At 49.1% G+C, this 13,826-nt stretch overlaps 1 long non-coding RNA gene across 1 annotated transcript; it reads left to right on the forward strand.

Annotated features, from left to right (window-relative positions):
- The first annotated feature begins 11,349 nt into the window (after window positions 1-11,349).
- Window positions 11,350-13,826, forward strand: LOC118239070. The gene is made up of 2 exons (XR_004770522.1): window positions 11,350-11,704; window positions 12,760-13,826. It is a non-coding gene; the product is annotated as an uncharacterized LOC118239070 (long non-coding RNA).

Here is a 13,826-nt window from a genome sequence, read left to right on the forward strand (position 1 = left end):
TCTGGTGTGTTTTATGAAAAGGGTAAGTTTGTTTTAAAGAAGGTATCAGTGTTGATTACTATAGAGAGGTCACTACAAAAATATATAAAAGGTAACACGGTGATATTAAGTTCTAGACAAATAGAACTGCTTGCTGAGGGGCCTGAACTTTAAGCTAGCCTCAGGCTCAAATACGTATTCTTCAGACACCATCTAAAAATGACTCCAGGGTAAACATTCAGGTTTTAATGCAAGACACAGGCCCTGTCCTGCCCTCAGAGGTCAAGCCACGTACCGAGGCCCTCAGGGGCCCTTGAGGTACCTGTGTGCCTGAAGACTTCATCTCCTTAGGCTGTGTCTGGCTCCTCAGAGCATTTGGTATTTCCTGTGATTAAGGACTAGGAACCCTCAGAGATTAACCAGATTGAGATCTCTATCCAGGTGTCCAGGTTCCTGTCACCAGCATGGAAAGAATTTCAGACACCAGACTAAATGAGGAATTTGGAGAGAATTTGTTACAGAGAGAATTCAGGCTTCTTGAGAAAGGTGCATCAGCCAGAAGCTTCGTGTCTCAGGGGCAAAATGCAGTGGAAGGAAGATTACTCATGAGTTGAGGTGGGGGAGAGGTAGGGAATCCCAGAAATGAGTTGTAATTTTGCCTTTCTTGTCTTTGTATGGGGTCTCCAATGTGTCAGATGCATGGTGAGCAGAGACTTTTTGTGGGTATCTTTATAGGTACCTAGGGCTGAGTGCAGTTAGCATTCACTCATTCCATCTCTCAGTCAGCTGTGTTTGGCCTAGGCAGTTTTGGAGGTCTTGGGCCTTGCCTGTCTGAGATGGCAGCTGGCCTTCTGCTTATGGAACCATTTGTGAATTTTTGGAGCAGTTTGTGCCTTTCTAAACTTTCTCGAAAGGAATAGAGATCTGGTACTTGCAGTCCACTGGTGACCTCCTTTCAAAAGGCTGCCTCCCTCTTCATCTTGCCAGGGAGAAATTGGGAGGTCCAGGGTGGAGCCCCCAAGAGGTCAACCCCAGGGTACCACAGCAGCTTGAAACAAGGACTGGCTCACTGTGAGCCCTGGAACATTCTGCACTCAGTAAGTTCTATTCCAGCAGGGTTTTTTGAGAGGAAATAACTAAAAGGAAAATAATACAAATAACCCAAGTCCTGTTGGGCACCCATGGTCCCGAAGCAGGGCATTGCTGTGTGCTGGGGGTCTCAGGAAGCCTCCAAATAGATGTTTATGCTTTCACGTGCAGTCGCTGTCCCTGTCGTAGTGTTGAGAGGGACCCCAAAATGCTGAAATGTGAGCTCACATTATGCTTGTCCTTTCCCTATGGGCGTTGCTGTTGTATGGACCTTGCCAGTGCCAGGACAATTAGTCTCCAGATTAGAAGGAGAAGCAAAAGGTCAGGGAGGGCCAGGTCACTGAGAGGACATTCCTCCAGGGCACAGACAGGGTGGTGGCTAACCGCAAAGGCCTTGGGTCTTAATGCCCCAGTCTCAAACTAGACTACAAAAGTCATCTGTCGCTGGCACTTTGAAGGGTGTGACATCCCCACTGGTATTCGTCCAGGTGTCTGCTTTGGTGGAGTTTGCATATATATTAGCTGAATCATTTAAGTGCCCCAGTTCTTCCTTCTCTGTTTTATAAAAAGACCACTGCACCCTAGCGACAGTCGACCCAAGTCTAGGAAATGATGAAAACACTCTGCCATCAGAGTTGTGGGCTGCGACCAGGCCCAGGAGTCTCTGGGGGATAGTTATTCTTAAACATTTAGTTAGGACTTCTAAATTGTTTCGTGTGGTACACACCTTAATCCCAGCACTTGGGAGGTTGAGGCAGGAGGTTGTCATGAGTTCAAAGGCAGCCTGAGGGTTACAGTATGAAATCTTGTCTCAAAAAAGCAAAACAAATGAATAGCATTAGGACTAGACTGTTTTTATTTGCTTGGTTGTTTCCTGGCTTTTTGTTTGATGTAGTTTGCTTTTGAGACAAGCATCCCCAAACTTACTTTTAAGCTATGGGTAAACTTGAATTCATGATCCTCTGGCTTCCCACATGCCAGGATTATACATGTGTGGCACCATATCAGACTATAGGACTTTACTCAAAACTTTTGAGTGAGAAAGTAAGTCTTGCTGAAGGTTGGAAGGGATCAGGGTCAAAGGTGAAACCTAGCTTTGAGGAAGTTTATAGCTAGGCGTGTAGGTACACACCTTCATGTATTTGATAAGGGGAGCTGTATTAAGTAAGTAGATGCTAGGACGGTCCTGAAGAGATCGTGCCAGAGAAGAGACTTTCAAGGCTGGAGTAGTCTTAGGAGAAACCCAGCTCAGAGTTGCCCAAACTTCTGGGATGGTGACACCACTTTAGCAATTAAGAATGCAGTTCAAGGGGCAGCTGTGGGTGACCATGAAGGTCTTTGGTGGCAGAAGCCCATAGACAGTGAAAGTGTATTCTAATTCTGTTCTGTAGCGCCATTGGGGCATGGTGTGGGCTGAAAGCTCGGCCTTGCCAAGCCTGGCTGCAGACAGTCCATTAGCATCCCTATGCCTCAGTTTCTGGTTCTTCTCACAGCGCCAGGCCATGGCAAGCTGTCCGTGCCAACTGTCATCTTCCTATTTTCTTTCTTGCTACTCTGCGGAACCTTCATTGAAAAGCGAGGCACTGTCTTGCTGGGCGAGGAGTCTCACCAGTTCTGAACAAATGCTGTTGATTAGTCTGGGTGACAGTGACTGGTAGTCATGAGCAACCCACTCCGGGCAAAAGACCTCCGCTGTCCTTGTTCTGTGTCTCCTGGAGCGAGATGACCAAGAGATGAGCTTCAATTACATCTTTGTTTCAGAGAGACTCTGTATTGCATAAGGCAGCCGCAAGGGGCTCAGAGCTGGCACTGTGGAGCTGCCCTTCCTCCCGAAGGCTGGTAATGTTGGCTTGGACTTTCTCAAGAGGTAGATGTTCAGATGACCCACTCAGATAATATTTCATGAAACATAGCCCAGGCTACTGAGCTGGCAATGGAAGCTTTGGCCAGGAGAACATGTGCAAACACAGAGTCCGGCTTATCTTGCCATGTAGCCAGGCTCTAGTACCTACCTAAGTCTATGGTACTATGCTCTAGTACCTACCTAGGCATGTGCTTTTCCCTATGTAAGGCCTTAGGAAAGACCCAAGTTACACACACACACACACACACACACACACACACACACACACACCAAGGATTTGACCTGGGTGTAGTGGCTCATGTCTGTAATCCTAGCACTAGGAAGAGTGAGACACAAGGATTATCATGAGTTCAAGACTACCCTGGGTTACAGTGAGACCCTATCTCACTAATACCCACTCTCATGAAAAATAAGCTCAGTGTTGAGAGCTGATGCTAAAGATTAGGTTTGCAGGAGACTGAGTGAGCCCCACTTTCCTATCTGGACAGACAGAACTCACAGTGGCCACGTGGGGTACCCTAAGCTTCAGGGCAAGGGAGAAGAAGGCCATGCCACATTGGTAGCTGTGGGCACTCCTTGCTTGGAAGAACTGCTCTAGCCCCTGAACCCCAGGGAGAAGAAGGTCATGCCACATTGGTAGCTGTGGGCACTCCTTGCTCGGAAGAACTGCTCTAGCCCCTGAACCCCAGAAGCCTGCTCCCGCTGAATCTCATTCCCGATCTACTTGTGTGGTCTTCTGTATAGCTTTCAAAGAGGCAAATGTCCTTGCCAGCTGGAGGCATTCAGAGTTGTCTGAGCCTGCCCAGCTCTTGCCCTGCCTATCTAGGGTAGAGGTGGGCGAGAATCCATGTGGCTGGGACCTCAAATTTAGTGAGTGATTACCTTAGCGCCCAGATACGTGTGTGCTGTTGGCAGGTCCTGTCAGGCCTTCCTTGCTGGCGCAGTGACTCTCATCCCCAGCCCACCTACCTCCACCAATCTTGTGACAGGCAAGGTTATATTAACACTGGGGTGTTTCATGTTAAAAACATCAACTATAATACTCAAATTGCCAGCAATTACTTTCAGCTATCTGGGCATTTCTTCATGTATTACTTTACCAGAGTTTGAGCAAATGGCAACAGGCAGGGCTTTGTCTTGCCACCAAAACTCTTCGCACAGCGTCTTCTCCTCTCAGCTGCTGCCTCTCAGGGTAAGCCCAAGAGGTGCTTCTTACAACCCACTCACTGCCGAAAGACCTTCTTCCTTGTATGAAAGAGGAATGGTGGCGAATACTGTCTTTTAGAAGCTCCCTGGATGTGAAGGGCTCCTGGGCTGTGTGCAGGCCTCCTTAACTACACACAGGATTCCCTGGCTGTAGAGAGACCCAATCAGCCTCATAAAGCTACCGTGAAATGGGTGACTCAAAAATCCTGCTGGCCTCAAGTGTGAGCTGTGTACAACATCCAGGGGTCCCGGAAGAATCCAGCACCAGCTTGTGCCAGCTTAATCTGAGCTAGAAGATGCTGCCCCAAGGGCTAGCTGTCAGAGGTCTTTAGGAACTGTCTCTGAGGCCGTGCTGTGTGGTTTTAGCACTCTGTGGGGCCCAACGTTTTCAATCTATCTTGGAGATGCACAAGTTTCATTTTTCTAACCTGAGCAGAAATGAATCTGGCTAAACAAGAGGCTAAGATGTCCCAGAAGGGAACTGAAGAGCGAGCTCAGTTTCCTGTCCAGAAGGTCTGCCTCCTCCACAGGAGGGAGATCCAGATCTGAGGGCCACAGCTGGGCTTCCTCTAGGCATTCAATGTAGCTAGTGCCTGTGCCTGCCTCTCTTCTCCTTTGTCCCTTGTCACTTGTCTCAGGCCTGGCACCGCCCCACCCCCACCATGCTACCACAGACACGCCCAAGAAATGGCTGTCTTCAGTCTTCTCCACGCTCTTAGTGGTCCAGCTGTGTTGTAGGCCTTGCCTCAACCTAGGCACTTCATCTCTACCTCGACAGACCTTCATCCTTGCCCCTTAAGACATCTGCATCCCCCACCCCAGCCCTAGTTCTCCTAAGGCTTTCTAAAGCCTTTCTAAAACTCTGTAACCTTGGTTCCCCACCTCTCCTTTGCCACCCTCCAGGTGCCCAGTATAGCAATGTCTCTGGAACTGTCTCTTACAGCCTCCCAGACAAGTGCTACTATGGCCAGCACAGGGCTGTCTTTTCTTTCCATGTGACCAAGAAGGTCACAGGTCTCAGATCTCCCCTGAATCACACTGTAGCCCAAGGACTCCCCCTCAGCTGCCGTGCTCTCTCGAGCTCCATGCAGAGCCTAGCATCTCAGTTCTGTCTGTCCTGCCTGCATGAGTCTGTGGAGAGGTTGCCTCAGTAGCTTCTACAGGACTTGGGATCCCTCCTTGTCTGTGTCCCACCTCCATGCTGAAGTTGCTGCTCGATGCCTCTGCCTGACCATCCTAGGGGATCTCCTGGCTTCATCCATCTGTTCAAAGTCCACTACTCACACAGCAGCAACTTTCTCAGACTGGCTATGGCAGTAGCTGTCCATGAGTGAAGGAGCGAAAGCTACACTCTTTCTCCCCACTTCTTCCCTCCTCTATTCCTTCTCTCCCTCTTTCTTTCTTTTTCCATTTTTTGGGGTGTTGATGTTACACTCAGGGCTTTGTGACTTTTAGGTAAGTACTAAACCACTGAGTTACACCCTTATATTTTGTGAATTTTATTTTGAGATCTGACTGCATTGTCCAGGCTAACCTTGAACCTGTTCTGTAGCTCAAGTTGGCCTTGAACTTTTAATCTTCCTGCCTCAGCCTCTTGAGTAGCTGGAAAGACAGACCTCTGCATAGGCCCTGCTAAGGTCTGCACTTAAAAACCAAGATGAAGATCATGACAGGGGAACCCACAGAGACAGCTGACCCAAGCTCATGGGAGCTCATGAACTCTAGACAGACAGCTGGGGAGCCTGACTGGGACCCAACCCAGCCCTGAATGTGGGTGACAGTTGTGTAGTCTGGTCTGTTTGTGGACCCCTGGCAGTGGGACCAGGATCTGTCTCTGGTGCATGAGCTGGCTTTTGGGGGCCCATTCCCTATGGTGGGATGCCTTGCTAGCCTGGATGAAGGTGGGGGAGGGTCTTGGTCCTGCTTCAACTTATTGTGCCAGGCTTTGTTGGCTCCCCAATGGGAGGCCTCACCCTTTCTGAGAAGTGGATGGGGAGGATTGGGGGAGGGGGAGCATAACGAGGGAAAGAAGGGGAACTCTGGTTGGTATGTAAAATGAATAAAAAATGTAAAATAAAATAATAGAAAAAACAAAAACAAAAACCCAAGGGGAAATGCCTCCCTGCTCTGTCAGTCTGCTGTGCCTTCATGTCTGTACACAACTTCTTCACAAGGCTGACCTGTGCCACCTAGGCCAGCCCACCCTTGTCACCCTCTGCCCCTACTCAAGGACCTGTGTGTCTGTAAGTACCCCAGCTCTCTGTATATCAGCCCCATGGGTGTCGACCCCACTGCGGATGCAGACTTACTCACCTTTAGAGTTTAATCAGTAATCACCTCGCCCTGGGTGGCCATAGGAGCCTTCACCATAGCCTCAGCTCACTGCCACACCTCAGTATATGCCTGCGCCTTCTCCAATGTCTCCTCCTGATCTCCAGGAGACCCAAGCCCCTCCAGGACATTCTATCTTCTTAGCCACAGCCCCAGTCTGTCTCACTCCTCTACAGGCCACTAGGAACCCTCCTCCTCTGCCTGTAAGCAGAAGGGGGCCAATGCCTATGGCTCTCTCCTCCTCCACTGTGTGTCTGCCTCTCTCTCTCTGCTGGTCTCTTTTTAATTTCTTTCCCTCTCTGCTTTCTGTCTTTATTCCAGAAATTTTATTTATTGCAATGGTGACATTACAACAGAGCCTGTGGCCTGTGACAGGGACATGGGGGCTGTTTTCTTATTTTCCTCTGGTCTGAGGTCATGATGAGAGGCAGGCTGTTCCCCGTTGGCTTGTTTGTATTTCTACATCTCTCTGTGTTCATTGCCATACTCTCATGGATGGCTGTGACTGTGTGCTGATTTCTCAATCACTGCAGGGACCCCAGAAGGAGCTGGTATAGGAGACATCAGCAAAGGTGGGGTAGGAATCACCTCCATGGCCTTTGGGGAAAATAACCTGACATTGCCTATTACAGGGGGCTTCTCAAGGCTCCCAGGTCCAGCAGCCTCACACAGGGGAGCAAGTGGGGAGCAAGTGAAAGCTCCCGGGAGACAGAGGTCACATCACAGAGAGAAGAATGTCTAGCCACAGCCAGCTGCCATACTGGGAAGCCAATGGATGACATTAGGAGGCCTGGAAACTTGATGTTTTCTCAAGAACAGGTGGGGAAATAAAGGGAGGGGGACCATATGGGTAGAAGGAAGGTCACTATTCCTTTTCTCTTAGTACTTCTAACTTGGCCCCTCAGTCTGATAACAGCTTGTTTCAAATCCACCCGGAAAGAAAGGATATTTGGAGAGGGATTCCATCCCTCCAGGCAGGGGTATTGTTCTGCTTGAGGGTTGCCCCTGGGCCCAGCCATTGCCACCATACCTAACTACCAGGGCATTTTGGTGAGACTCAGACACCAGCCATGACCCAGTTTCCTGGGGCGGCCCCCATCAGTCAGCCTCTGGAGGGGCTTCTCTACCCACAGGTCCCCAGCGCTTCCTACCTGTCCTAATCTGTGCCCCTCCCTCCTTCTCTGCCAGTGACTCATGCTCCTCCCTGTTTGTCCCCAGCCTATCTCATCCTCCTGTAGCCCCAATGCTGTTCCTCTGAGCTATCCCTAGGCTTGTCCCAAACTGTCCCAGCCCTATATTCCAGGAGGACACTGCCTTCCTTCCCTGAACCTTAGGCCTGAAACCCCTCCTAATCTCTTTCTTGGGGCTGCACCGGGTCACAGGGGTGGGGTTGGGGCTGGCAGCTTCTGGATGGGTGGGCCTTACCTCCCAGAAGAGACATCGCAGAGTGAGGAGGACAGAACAGATTATGGAGGTGAGGTTGAGAACATAGCTGACTGTCTCTGGGTCAGTTACCCTTTCCAGCCTCGGATGCTCGTGTCTGTGGTCTTCCTGAACTGCTTCTCATACACAGGGCAGGTTCTTGGTTTCTGGGGCCCCCGATCCTGCAGCAGCCCTTCTTCCTTGTGCCAAAACCAGTTCCATCCCTCTCCCGACTACCCCGGGATCCACAGAATCGAGCACTGGCCTCCTAAGAGCTTAATGTGATTCCTGGTTGCTTTGTTGTTGTTGCTGACGCAAGCTGGAATTATCTGAGAAGGGGAACCTTAATTGAGAAAATGCTTCCATCTAGACTGCTTGTAGGCAAGTGTGTTGTGGGTATTTTCTAGATTGAAAATTGATAAGGGCTCATCCCACTGAGGGTGGTGCTACCTCTGGGCAGGCTGAGCAAGCCATGGAAGCAGGCCAGTAAGCAGCTTTCCTTCATGGCCTCTGTTTCAGTTCCTGCCTCCAGGTTCCTGCCCTGACTTCCTTTGGTGATAGACTGTGACCTGGGAGTTGTAAGATAATAACTCCTTTCTTCCTCAAGTTGGTTTTGGTCATGATGTTTTTATCACAGCAATAGACAGCATTGTATTGCATGGACCCTTGTCTCCAGGCTGCCTCGGGGTTTTCCAGATTGAATCTGGAAGTAGGACCTCCTTCCGGAACCCAAGTCCTTGCTCTTTCAGGCTTTTCTTTCTTTAAATAAAATAGTAAAATAAAACTTTGCAAACATTGCATGTCTTGACATGTGTAGAACATGGTGTTTAAATGCAAGTATATACCATGAGAGAATTAAACAAAAGAGCCTGTCAATCACTTGGTATGTACATTTGGAACATGGAAAACCCAGTTTCCCAGCAATGTGCAAGCCCTTGCTACACTGTAATGTGCAAGCCTGTGTTGTGCTATTACCAATGTGGGCTCAGGAACTTCCCCCATCTTTCAACGGAAACTTGTAGCCTTCCAGCATCCTCCCCTGCTCCACCCTCCTCTGACTCTGGAAACTACCAAGCTAGGACTTTGCCTTTTATAGATTCCTCAGATAAGTGAGATCATGCATTTATTATTCTGCATCTGGCTATTTCCACTTGCATAAATTCCTCTGGGTTCATTTATGTCACTATGCAATGGCAGGATTTCCTCTTTTCAGGTTAAATACTACTCCATTGTTATATGTGCCACATTTTCTTTACCCAATCATCTGTTGTTGGACAATTGAATGGATTCTGTTTCTTGGTACTGAGAATAATGCTTCTATAAGTATGGGAGTACAAAGGTCCCTCATATATTGGCCTTATTTCCTTCAGTATGTGCTCAGTGAAAGGAATGGTGGGACCACGCAGTAGTTACTAGCTTTAGTTTTTTTGTTTTGTTTTGAGGAACCTCTATAAAAGTTTCCATAATGACTGTAGAAATTTGCATTCAGCCAAGAGCATACAAGAGTTCTCTTTTGTCTACATCCTTGTCAACACTAGTTTTCTGTGTCTTTTCATGGTTGCTATCCTAACAGGTGTAGGCAAGATGCCAGTTTTGGTTTGCATTTCCTTGGTGAGTCTTTTATCATTGCCCTGCTGCCCTGGCTGTGTTGTCTTCTGAGAACTGTTCACAGATGTCCTTATGCTGGATTGTTTGTTTCCTGGCCACAGTCTTGCTTGACTTCCTTATGTATGTCGGATGTCGGCTTGTCCGATGGATAGCTTGCAGATATTTTCTCCCAGTGCTCTGCAGGCCGTTTCTTCGCGCCGTTGATAGGTTCCTTTTCTGTAGGAGCCTTTTAGTTTAGTACAGTCTCATTTCTCTACTTTTGATATTGCTGCCTGTACGTTTAAGCTTATGTTTCTGAGGCCTTCTTAGAAATACACCTGTGGCGATGCTGGTGGGAGTGCAAACTGGCACCGCTGCTGTGAAAGTGACACAGTATTTCCTCAAAGGTTAAAAATAGAATTTCTGTACCCTCTATCAATTTCACTTGGGACACATTGCAAACAGCGCTGGAGGCAGCAACACAAGAGGAGGCTTGCACAATTCTAGTCATAACAGCAATATTTACAATAACCGAAGTGAAGAAATGGCCCAAGCATTTCTCAGTGTATAAACAGATAGATGAATAAGCCAATCTGCCCATTTAACAGACCATTACTCAATCTTACAGATGAAGAAAATCCTGACCAAACTAGAATGTGGATGAAGCTTGGGAATTCTATTTTTAATTTTCATATTCGTTATCATTGTGTGTGTAAGTGAATATCATGTATGTGTGGCTATGTGTGCCCTAGCATGTATGCCATGATGCGTATGTGAAGTCAGAGGGCAGCTTCTCTTTTTCTCCTTCTATGGAACCCAGGGATCAAACTCAGGCCATCAGGCTTGTGTTGCAAGTGCATTTACCCACAAGCCACCTTACTGACCCTTGCGGGTCCGTCATAAGAGAATCATTATGGTGTGACACCATTCACTGGAAGTCTCTGAGGGTGGGAATTCCAATACCTTAAGGATAATTTTGAAGGAATGCACACGGCAGTCATGTGACTGCTGTAGGCTGGGGTGGCGTGCACAGATACCATGAGTGCAGGATCTGGATGAGCAGATCTGTGATGTGCTGGGCTACTGACTTTGAGTGAGACCCACCGTGTTTCCTGAGGCTACTGTCTGAACTTCTCTAACCCTTGGAATTTTCACGTTTAAAATGAAGATTACTAGGAACATTGGCCTTATAGAGCTTTGGGAGAACCAAATGAAATAATACACAGAAATGGCTTTGTTACCACCAGGGTTAGGACCAGGCAGTGCATCATAGTGTGTGTTATCCCAGCAGGTGTCACACCTTGCTGTGGGCTGGGACCTAGGCTCTGAGAATGTAGGTCTCCCACAGAGCTCAGACAGATGGGAGAGCATGACACAGAACAACTCAGAGCAATGAAAATGGCACACTGCAAAAGACAGCTGGATCACAGGACGTTGGTGGCTATTTAGCAAGAGCCCGGGAGTGTGGTTAGCTAGCCAAGGAATGCTCTGGGATAGGAAATGTCAGCAAAGCAGTAGCCCTGCAACCGGAACCGTCCCGGAGGTGATGCCCGCTGGGCTGGAGTAAGCCCTCCATGGGCTTAGATGCTTGCCTGCACTTGGAGCTTGGCTTTGACTGTCTGAGAAGTTAGCACTGGGCAATGATGATGGGTGGGGTTCCGGACAGCAGGTTTCATGCTCGGCTGAGGAAAGTGGGAGCCGAAGCCCTGGCCTGATTAACTCAGCTGCTAGTGACCAATGACTCACAGCTGGTCATGTCAAATCAGGGAAATGGAAAAACCCCAAAAGGGTTCATAAATATTTCCATCATAACCTTCATTAACTATGTCTCTAAATGACTGGAAAAGTCTTAATTCCCTTCTGGTAAGGGAAGCAAGGGTATCTCTCCTTCCTGGCCACTTTTAGGGGATGAGCTGGGGCTACCAAAGTCTGTTTATACTGAACCGAGACCCTCTCTTGCTTTGTAGGTGGACTGGGACTCCTGGGCAGGAATCGGCAGGGTGGGTGGGGTATCGCTAGGGAGAAGGTGGGTGGAGATAGAGGAGGAATGCCAGCACATCATATGTGGTCCTGGGGGCCACCAGAAGCACCTAAGATGAGTGGCAGCCACTGGCCTTACCAGTGCCTCTGTCAGGAAGCACAGGATGGCAGCCAACACAGTTCACCATCAAAGGGAGCACCTGACTCCACAACCTCATGGCAGCCAGACCCAGGCTGCATCTCCAGGTGATATTGCTCAGGGATGGAGGAGAATCGAGTAGTCTCCTGCCCTATGCCAGCTCTAGGGGGCGGGATTGCCAGGTGGGCTCACAGCATCACCTCCAGAGTTTGTTCTCCCTCAGACCTCCCACTCTGAACTCCATAGATCTGTTCTGTCTTGTGGTGCCCATGAAGTACTCTGGGCCAGACAGGCAGGTGACTTTCTGTCGAGAACTCTCATGTCTCTGAGACCTGTCCCCTGTTTCTCTTCTGACCTCCTGGTTCACAGTCTAATTTCTCCACCCCAGATGCCCTACTATGTGCTGTATGTACATGCCTTGTCGGGGTTGGGCACCATTAGTAGGTCCTGCCCCCACCCCCTGAGTGACTTCCTCACACTGAACAGACCTATGGAGGAAGCAGATCCAGAAGATGCTACCTGGACCTTTTGAAACATGGCCTGCCTTGGATGCCGTTCCTCAGCAAGGGTTGTTTTGGTTTTGTTGGAGGCAACATTTAACCTATCGATAAACAAAGGGCAAAGAATGTTTGGAATTTCATTGTGACTAAGGATAGGGATACCCTACAACTGGTTATGAAGGAAAACATCTGAGGCCCCAGGGAGAGTGACCTAGCTCACTGTCACTCATGCGTCCCTGGGCTTGATGCACCTTGGCTCCCTGGCTCAACTGCTCATTGTTAACAACCAGAGTGAGCCCAGCAAGTGTGGATTTACATGAACTTTCCCCTCCTTTCTGGGGAGGGAAAGGTGGCTTCTACCTGACTATTCCAGAAGAGACTGCAATCCAACCTGCCTCCCCTCAGGCTGGGAGACACATTCTGTTCTAGTTCTCTTCCTGAGAACTGCCAAGGCTCCTAGTGTCCTCTCTCCCTCCTGAAGGAGCCAGAAGACAGTCTTCCTACCTGTCTAGACAGCAGGGTTTGTTTTGATCTCTCATGCACTGTTTTGACATGATCTGCTTCCCCCCCCCCCCAGAGCAATGGCAGTGTTGTTCATTGGTTGGTCACTTCCCTTTTCTGATAGTGACATATTTGAATAGTCCTAAACTGTCTCAACACAGAATTCCTTGCAGTGGCTGAGAAGACAGAACTGGGTTCTTGGTGTCTCTAGACCCTTCCCGTCTGAGAGGAGGGACCATCGGCATGGACCAGGTTCCCAAGGATCAGGAGCGACCCAAGTTACAACCTTTACCCTTGTGGGCACCATCTGAGTGCTGAGCTGTTGCTGTCTGGGCACCACACTGATCTCCAGGGTCATGCCAGATCCCAGACAGCACTTCCTGTTCCTTGCTGTTGGCTGACAGCCACACAGGGCCCCTGCCATGAAATACAGCCACCTGTATGCCAAGAAGGCATCAGGTCCAGCAAGAGACTCAGTGTTTTGACTTTGGTTTGGTGCGATCTTCATTTGAGGTGCGCTGTGTGCCACAGTGTTTGCCTAGGAACTGGATTCCTGAGACCTCAGGCTGAGAGGAGCTCCTTAGGTGTTCACATCTGTGTTTCTTCACCCCCATTGGTGCCTCTGTGACTGGGTGCTACTCTCCAGCCGCTCTCCCACACACACTGGTGTCCAGGGCCCTGAGTCCTTGCCCCCTTGGGCCTCCCTCCTCCGGAACTTTCCCTGTCTTGTACGGGCTACACACATGTGCCCAGACCTGTACCTTCAAAAACAAGAGTAGACCTAGCAGTCTACCTGCCTTGAATCTCATGCTGGCCTTGAACTCTCTAGGTAGCTTGGGATGACCTTGAACTCCCAATCTTCCTGTCTCTACCTGCCCAAGTGCTGGGATCATATGTGTGTGCTACCATGGCTGGCTGGCATGGAGTGTGGCTTCTGATTGGACAGAAATAGTTCTTTGTGCTGTCAGTGGCTACATAATATAAATGCCCCTCACACACACACACACACATACTTAAGAGGAAAGTTTCAACTCTGGAAAATTACATCCAGGAAATGAGGGAAGTTTCTGCCTTGGGGACATTTGAAATCAGTTTCCTGGGTTGGTCTCAACCTACAAGGAGAATTACTGGCTCCGGTGACTTTTACTGCAACCATTTCTGGGGGCCTCTGGCAGCCAGGAATGCTTGTACAGGCTGTCCTGGTGACAGGAGTTACAGCCAGGGTACA

The sequence above is a fragment of the Cricetulus griseus genome, chromosome 6 (assembly GCF_003668045.3).
Source record: "Cricetulus griseus strain 17A/GY chromosome 6, alternate assembly CriGri-PICRH-1.0, whole genome shotgun sequence".
Classification (NCBI taxonomy): Eukaryota; Metazoa; Chordata; class Mammalia; order Rodentia; family Cricetidae; genus Cricetulus; species Cricetulus griseus.